A 9,752-nucleotide genomic window follows, 5' to 3' on the forward strand; every position below is an offset into this window, starting at 1 on the left:
GATGCTTCCAAATAGAGTCAACAATCTTAAACTTAAACCCAGACCCTCAATCATTAAGATAACCTTTTTGTGACTACATTTAAAGGTAACAATGTAAAGAGGTGTTGAGTTTAATGAGTTAATTATTTTGATTAGGAGCCAGTCTTGGTTAAAAAGCCTTTGCTTGTTAATTAGGCAACGAATATATTGTGAAGGAATGCTTAGAGGAACTCATGCTGAATTCTAATTTTGCAACAGTGTTTACACTTCAGAAAGTATGTCACTTTTTGGGACTGTGAAGTATTTTAGGATATCTGTGGATATGAAAGCACTATATAAATGTGGACTTTTTCTTTGTAATTCTGCATTGCAGAGTGCTTACTGTGCAGGCTGGGATTATGATGAAAGAGGAGAGAGACTGTGGATTTTCATGGTGCTAGAATATTCTGAGATGTGGTCTACTAAAGTTTCGGAAAGCAGTCAATGGTATGGGAAAGGTAAAGTGGAAAGCGAAATATCAAGGTCAAAGGCAAGTTGTAAGGTCATAAAATCTTAAGAAATAAGAGTAAGAATAACTTATTTGACACTTCGAGCCTACTCCACCATTCAATAAAATCATGATGGCTGTGTGAAGGCTTTAGGACCCTGGAATAAACTTGTGATGATGACATAGAGGTGCTTTCCATTGGGCTTAAATAGGACATTGTGGGCAGAGTTAGATAGAAAATGGAAGAAAGGTAGAGTACAGGAAATAGTCTCTTAACAATGTAACAGATTAAAGACTGATATATCTCATATTACCATATGTATTTAATATTTATTTATTCACATATATTTAGTGTTAATACATATCAAAGTTCCAAAGAGCTTAAATTTGGTGTCAGCTTACCTTCTCTGTGATCAGTTTGTCTTGACCAAAGCTCTCGCAAGTTGGCATAAAGCCACATGATAAAAGAATGGCTGATCTGAATCTGACCAAAACTCCATTGCCCCCCGACCCACCATAAGTCTTGACTCCCTTGTCAGTCAAAGATCTGTTGGATATGTAGAACGACCCAGTCATTTAGAAGAGAAATCCAATGACGCTTTGAAGGAAAAAAAGTCCCTTATCATCTCTCTCTTAAATGGCTGACCCCTTATTTTCAAAGTGTCACCCTCAGAGCTAGATTTTTCCACGAGATGAAACGTTCCATTACAATCTACCATGGAGAATCCCAACCTCCTCAGAACAATATATTTCAATAAGATCATAATACCACAGGATGGTACAGACAGGCTGGTCAGATGGGCTGAACAGTGGCAAATGGGATTTAATCCTGAAAAGTGTGAGGGGATGCATTTTGGGAGAATAACACAGCAGGGGAGGTTCGGAAGGACCTTATTGTGTACATCCTTGTGGATCCTTGAAGCAGCAGGATATGTAGGTACAGTGCTTAGGAAGGTATTTAGGATATTTGCCTTTATTAGTTGAGATATTGAATACAAGATCAAGGAGACTATGACGGAGCTGTATATAAGGTTAACTAAACTGCAGCAGGAGTACTGTGTGCAATTCTGATTGCCAAACTATATGGAGGATGTGATTACGCTGGAGAAAGTGCAAAGGAGATTCACCAGGATGCAGTTTGGGCTGAAGACTCTGAGCTAGGAAGAGGATTGTTTTCCTTCGAGGAGAGGGGCTGAGAGGCAATCCGATTGAGATGTGCAAAGTTACACAATGCATAGACAGGGAGAAACCTTTCCCATTAGTAGAGGGGTCAACGATCAGTTTTTAGGTAAGGAGCAGAAAACTTAGAGGGCATTTGAGAAAAAAAACATTTTCACTCAGTAGAACTCACTACCTGGAGGGACTGTAGAGGTAAGAACCATCAAAACATTTAAGAACTGATTAGATGAACAGTGTTGAAGGCTACAGGCCAAGTGCTGGAAAATGTTTATTGTTCATTGACTCGCACAGCCAGAATGGACCAAAGGACCTTTTTTTCCACACTGTGAGACCTCTATAACTTTATGATCTCCCATTCTTCTAGATTCCAATGAATACAGGCTCAACCTTTCCTGAATAGCAATTCCCTTCATCCTGGGAATTAGCCTCGTCAACTTCCTCTGAACTGCCTCCAAAGCACGAATAAGTAAGGAAGCTAAAAATGTATTGAGTACTTCAGATGCAGTCTCATTAACACCAGCCACTCAAACGAGTTACAGTCAGGTTTAGAATCAATGTCAGGAAGTTCTTAACATTTAGAGTGATTGATGAGTAGAATGCACTCAACATGGGGAGGAGAACAAAAGTAAAAATAAAGTCTGGATTGTTGAAGTCAAAGTTTGGATGCACGATCGAAAGTAAGTTAAAGATGTGCTCTGATGAGTGGAATGATTTGTATTTGTTTATTAAATGGAAGTAGCACAGGTTAGAGGAGGCATTTGCAGAGATGTTTCTGTGGAAACAGGTGAGTGTTGGATCTACATGGTCTAGTGTGCTTGTACTGGGCATGTATATATAAACAGTGGTCGGTTGGTCCAACGTACCCTTTCCATGGAAATGTCTCCGGTCTAAAGCAAGAATATAATTTACAAAACACTGAATCTGGAGTTTACACAAAACAAACCTCCTGGAAAAATAAAGAAAGATTTACACTTGCATATTATCATTGACGACGTTTCTATGTCCCAAAGTGCCTTGTAGAAAATATCTAATTTTTGAAGTGTTGTCACCTGTTATAATGTAGTTAAAGCAGTAAACAGTTTGTACATTGCAAGATCTCATAAGCAGCAATGAGACTATTGTCAATTTATCAAACCTTGTTCAATAGTGTCTTCCAAAGCTTTTATCTCGACCAACTATAAGGACAAGGGCAGCAGAAACTGGAACACCACCACCCTTGCAATTTCCCCTCCAAAATGCTCGCCATCCTTGCTTGGAAATATATTACTGTCACTGGGTCAACATCCTGGAACTCCCTCCTTAATGGCACTTTGCGTGTTCCCATGTCATGTGGACTGCAGCAGTTCAAGAAATCAGCTCGTCATTACACTCTTCAGGGCAATTAAGGATGGACATCCTTACACCACCACAGCCATCTTGAGAGAGAGAGACTGGGAGTCCATGAATGATGTGACAGGAAGTGCCCTTTCTACCAACAGCCAAGCTACAAATTTGTGCTTGTTTGAACATTCTGGAGAGAAGGCTTTCCACCAAATGGCTTTGTCATGCTGTCCAGGTAACCATCCGGCAGGATTGGCCTCCTCCTGTCCATCAGGAGAAAGTGAGGACTGATGCTGGAAAATGAGAATGATGCTGGAAAAGCACAGCAGGTCAAGCAGCATCTGAGGAGGAGGGGAATCGACGTTTCCGGCATAAGCCCTTCATCAGGAATGGGACAAGGGCAATTATAATGCGATTAAGCAAGAATTAGGATGCATAGAATGGGATAGCAAAATATAGGGGATGCAGACAATCGAAATGTGGAGCTGGTTTAAAGAACAGATATTGCGTGTCCTTGATAGGTATGTCCCTGTCAGGTAGGGAGGAAGTGATAAGGTAAGGGAATCATGGTTTACTACAGAAATTGCATCTCTTGTTAAGCAGAAGAAAGAGGCTTATGTGTTGATGAGGCAAGATGGTTAAGATGAGGAGATGGAGAGTTACAGATCAGCTAGGAAGGATTTAAAGAGAAAGTTAAGATCAAAGAGAGGACACGAGCAGTCTTTAGCAAATAGAATAAAGGAGAGCCCTAAACCTTTCTATAGATATGTGAGGAATAAAAGGATGATTAGGGTAGGAATAGGGCCAGTAAAAGACAGAAGTGGGAAGTTGAGTGTGGACCCTGTACAGATCGGTGAGGTGTTAAATAAACATTTCTCATCGGTGTTCACTCAGGAAAAGGAGAATATTGTAGAGGAGAAGAACGAGGTACGAGATATTAGACTAGAAAGGATCGAGGGTAGTTACCCACAGGTGTTATCAATTCTAGAAGGACTGAAAGTAGACAAGTCCCCTGGGCCAGATGGGATTTATCTGAGGATTCCCTGGGAAACTAGGGAGCAGATAGCAGAGCCTTTGGCTTTGATATTTGAGCCGTCATTGCTTACAGGTTTAGTACCAGAGGACTGGAGGATTGCATATGTTGTGCCCTTGTTCAAGAAGGGCAGCAGAGATGACCCAGGTAATTATAGACCATTGAACCTTACTTCTGTTGTAGGAAAGGCTTTGGAAAGGATTATAAGAGATCGGATTTATAATCATCTAGCAAATAACAATTTGATTTCAGATAGTCAATATGGTTTCGTCAAGGGCAGGTTGTGTCTCGCAAACCTCATTGAGTTTTTTGAGACGGTGACCAAGCATGTAGATGAGGGTAGGGCAGTTGACGTGGTATACATGGACTTCAGTAAAGCCTTTGGTAAGGTTCCACATGGTAGACTGATGGAGAAAATGCAGAGGCATGGAATTGAGAGTGATTTAGCAGTTTGGATTGGAAACTGGCTTTCTGGAAGAAGGCAGCGAGTAGTGGTTGATGGAAAATAATCAGTCTGGAGTCCGGTTACTAGTGGTGTGCCACAAGGATCTGTTTTGGGACCACTGCTGTTTGTCATTTTTATAAATGACTTAGACGCAGGCATAGGTGGATAGATTAGTAAATTTGCAGATGCCACTAAAGTCGGTGGAGTAGTGGATGGTTTGAAAGAATGTTACAGGTGCAGGAGGACTTGGATAAACTGCAGAATTGGGCTGAGAGGTGGCAAATGGAGTTCAATGCAGCTAAATGCGAGGTCATGCACTTTGGGAAGAATAACAGGAAGATAGAGTACTGGATCAATGGAAAGATTCTTGGTAGTGTGGATGTGCAGAGGGATCTTGGAGTCCATGTGCATAGATCCCTGAAAGTTACCACCCAGGTGGATAGTGCTGTGAAGAAGGCATACAGTGTGTTAGATTTCATTGGTAGAGGGATTGAGTTCTAAAACCGCAATATCATGCTGCAACTATACAAAACACTGGTGCGGCCACACTTGGAATATTGTGTATAGTTCTGGTCGCCCCATTACATGAAGCATGTGGAAGCATTTGAAAAGGTGCAGAGGAGATTTACCAGAATGTTGCCTGGTCTGGCGGGAAGGTCTTATGAGGAAAGGCTGAGAGACTTTGGTCTGTTCTCATTGGAAAGAAGAAGGCTAAGGGGGGATTTGATAGAGAAATGCAACATGATCAGAGGATTAGATAGGGGAGACAGGATGAACTACAAATTGAGGGGTGATAGATTTTAGACAGATTCAGAGGAAAGTTCTTTACGCAGAGAGTGGTAAGGGTGTGGAATGCCCTGCCTGCTAATGTCGTCAACTCAGCCGCATTAGGGAGATTTAAACAATCCTTAGATAAGCACATGGATGATTTTGGGATGGTGTCAGGGGATGAGCTGAGAATAGTTCACAGGTTGGTGCAACATCAAGGGCTGAAGGGCCTGTTCTGCGCTGTATTGTTCTATGTTCTAAGAAGGGTTTATACCTGAAATGTCGATTTTCCTGCTCCTCGGATGCTGCCTGACCTGCTGTGGTTTTTTTTTAGATGAGACTACTTACAGTGTGGAAACAGGCCCTTCAGCCCAACAAGTCCACACCGACCCTCTGAAGAGCAACCAACCCAGACCCATTCCCCTACATCTAACATTACGGGCAATTTAGCATGGCCAATTCACCTAACCTGCACATTTTTGGACTGTGGGAGGCAACTGGAACATCTGGAGGAAACCCACACAGACACAGGGAGACTGTGCAAACTCCACACAGACAGTTGCCTGAGGTGGGAATTGAAACCGTGTCTCTGGCACTGTGAGGCAGCAGTGCTAACCACTGTGCCACCCTTAATAGACGGCTTTAGAATCCCCACAGTATGACAAGTCCGCACCAACCCTCCAAAGACTATCACACCTGGACCATTACCCAACCTATTACTCTACATTTCCCATGACTAATGCACCTAACCTACACATCCCTGAACACTATGGGCAATTTAGAATGGCCAATTCAACTAACTTGCACAGTGGGAGGAAACTGGAGCACTCTGAGTAAACCCACACAAGCACATTGAGAATGTGCAAACTCCACGCAGACATTTGCCCAAGGCTGGAATCGAACCCAGGTCCCTGGTGCTGTGAGGCAGTAGTACTAATCACTGAGCCACCATGCTGCTCCCGTATCATACTCTTTTACACCTCCTGTCCATGCAGGGGCTCAAGCACATTAGGTGCTGATCACTGCCTGATGACTTTGTGGGGGAAACAGCTATTTTTCTGTTCAAACCTTTTCACAAGGCACGACTGAGACTATTTAGCCAATTTCTCAACAAGGTGGCCTGGCCCACCATTCATGGTGTGATGACCACTGTCATTAAGACCATCCTAGTTCATGGGTCATAGATTGCAGCAAACAGGCCAGTCACATCCTCACTCTCAGGTGAGGTGCCACTTTATACCTGCCACAGCCCTGGCACCATGTTGAAGCTATTGGCACAGTTCTGGCCAATCAGGAAGCATGTTGCTGTGGGTTGTATTTCCAGCAGTTTCGTTGGAAAGCTGCAGCAAATAGCAATCTCTCTCTCTCTCACTCTCTCACTCTCTCTCTCTCACTCTCTCTCTCTCACTCTCTCTCTCTCACCCTCTCACTCTCTCTCTCTCTCACTCTCTCACTCTCTCTCTCTCACTCTCTCACTCTCTCACGCTCTCTCTCTCTCTCACCCTCTCACTCTCTCTCTCTCTCACTCTCTCACTCTCTCTCTCACTCTCTCTCTCTCTCACTCTCTCACTCTCTCTCTCTCTCTCTCTCTCTCTCTCACACTCTCTCACTTTCTCCTCTGCAGGTTTCCCATCAATTGATTTCCAGTTTTGCACGGAGAGCCAGTGCAGACATGATGGGCCGAACAGCCAGCTTCTATTGCCTATGGGTTTTTCGAATCCCATGTACACCTTGGAATCACTGGCCTGTGGGGGAGGAGCGTCTGGGAAGGCGTCGAGACCCTCGAGATTTGCTGTTGGGTAGAAACAGGGAAAGGGGGTGCTGCCACAGATATGCGCCACCCACCCCTTTCCCACGACCACCTCCTGCCCCTAGTGTAACATCGGTCTGTACTGCCACCTATAGACTCACTCTGAGAGTGGGAGAGAGTCATCTTCATCTGTGAGGGACCATCAATGAATGACTCCTGCCAAGGACCCCTGTTCTGTGGCAGTGCAGACTCTCTGTTGCTTATACCTTTCAGACTTTTTTGGCTTTGGTTTGATGGCGAGCTGGCTGGGATGGTGAGAGCAAGGTTTGGTCTTCTCCTGAGATTAACACAACAGTGGAACACCCTTCAACCTCCCCTATCCCTGCTGTGCTATGAGAGAGATAGGAATAGAGGGTCTGATCACAGCGTAATATGATGTAAACAGTGCAGGAGGACATAACAATTATTCATAGAATCATAGAACCCCTACAGTGTGGAAGCAGGCCATTCAGCCCATCAAGCCTACATTGACACTGCAAAGAACGTCCTCCCCAGACCCATATCCAGACCCTCACCCTTTAACCCTGCATTTCCCATGGCTAATCCACTTACCCTGGACACTATGGGTAATTTAGCATGGCCAATCCACCTAACCTGCACATCTATAGACAACTGTGTCAAATAGCTGAAAAATTCTGAATGTTGAAAAATTCTACCTGGCTGTAAAATTTTAAATGTCTTGTCCTTGTTTTCCAGTCCCTCTGTCTAATACCCTTGGCTCTGCAATCCTCAACTCTCTTCCCTCCTCCAATTCTGGCCTCTCGCATGGTCCTCATTTTAATTGCTCCGCCATTGAAGCAGTACCCTCAAGTGCCTGGACCCTAACCTCTCTAATTCCCTTGACCTTACACCTTTCCACTTCTGCACCTCTTTACAATGTTCTTTAAAACCTACCTCTTAGACCAAGCCTTTAGTCGTCTATTCCTATACCACCTGTGACTCAGTGTCAAATCTGGGTTGTTAATGCACATGTGAATTTCACGGTGCTATATAATTGCAAGCTGTTGTTGTTGTCATAGTCACATTAGTTGCCATTTATTTAAGCAACGTATGGGCAGTTATTCAGCCTATCATAGGCTTCACCTGCTGATCTCTGCCAGGTAGAACACTGCAATTGAACTGTGTAAAAATACAATCAAAGAATCTGATCCCCCAACTTTAATAACATGACGCACCCAGAAAGTAACAACACATTTTAGATTTTGAGGGAGAGTTTGCAAATGGCTGCATCAAGGATCACTTCACATGTTTCTGTATCCTGTTATCACTCAGTCTATGGTTCTTCAGCTCTCTGGTCTGTATTTTGTCAGCTGTGTTTTTGGCTGCTCCACTCTGACATTTTATTTTGATAAACCAACAGTTAAAACCTCTCTTTATTTCTCATTCCAGAATATGATTATTTTGATCTTTTTGACATTACTTTCATAGTTGGTTGAAGAGAACACTGCTTGGTATTGATTCGCACTGTATATTCAATCTACCTCAGTGGAACACAGGCAGCAATAATTGCCTCTTGCAAATTTACAATCGCCCTGGTGAATGGGGACTTGCTGAATCATTTCACAACACTTCCATCTTTAAAAAAAACCTACAGGAGTTATTAAGAGGTTCTAATTCAAAGCCATTTCCTTTCTCCTCCGTATTATGATGTGTTGGGGAGAGGCTTGTGGTAGTTAAAAATCCTAAGGCTATTACTGTGGCTGAAACCCCCACGATTAATATCCTGGGAGCTACCATTGACCAGCAACTGACCTGGACTGTCATCTCAATACAGTGATTACAAAAGCAGGTCAGAGGCTAGGATTCCTGCTGTAATTCCCCAAAGCCATCTATAAGTCAGGAGTGTGATGCAATATTCCCCACTTGCCTGGATGAGTGTGGCTCCAACAACATTCAAGAAGCTTAACACGAACCAGGATAATGCTCTGTTGATTGGCACCACATCCACAAATATTCATCCCCTCCACTCAGTTGCAGCTGTGTTTACCATCTACAAGGTGCACTGTAGAAATTCACCTATGCTCCTTTAACCAGCACCTTAAAAAATGATGACCACTCCCATCTAGAAGGACAAAGACAGCAGATAATTGGGTCTGCGGCCTGCAGTAGCCCCTCCAAACCATTCATCATCCTGATTTGGAACTGTATTGCCATTCCTTCTGTGTTGCTGGGTCAACCTTTAGGAACTCTCTCCCTAACAGCATTGTGAATCTACCTACCCCAAAATGGACTGCAGCGGTTCAAGAAGGCAGCTCAACACTGCCTTCTCAAGGCACCCAGGAATGTGCAGTAAATGCAGGCCCAGCCAACAACTACATCCTCTGAATGAATAAAAGAGACCTTGGCCAACCATGTGCCCAGTGAGTGTCTCTATTGCTCTATGTTGTGTGAGGGCTTCAGGTTCCCAGAGTTACCTTGTAGTGATGCCATGGAGCTGCACACCACTGAGTTTAAGTAGCACAGTATGGGAGGAGTTAGAATACACCGCATACCCCAGACTGCAATGCGTAAAATTGGAAGACTCACAAAAACACATGGATATGAACACATCAAGAAGATAATTAGCCCTTACTTATTGTAACTATTAAATCAGAGCCTGGTATCTCTATGATATACAGCAGTATTTAATGTTAAGTATAATCAATGGTGTTACTTCGAAGTATAAGCCTAAAGACAGGTCTTACTTTTGCTTTAGTCATGGAGGTTTACAGCAGGGAAACAGGCCCTTTGG

Source organism: Hemiscyllium ocellatum, chromosome 43, assembly GCF_020745735.1.
Source record: "Hemiscyllium ocellatum isolate sHemOce1 chromosome 43, sHemOce1.pat.X.cur, whole genome shotgun sequence".
Taxonomy (NCBI): Eukaryota; Metazoa; Chordata; class Chondrichthyes; order Orectolobiformes; family Hemiscylliidae; genus Hemiscyllium; species Hemiscyllium ocellatum.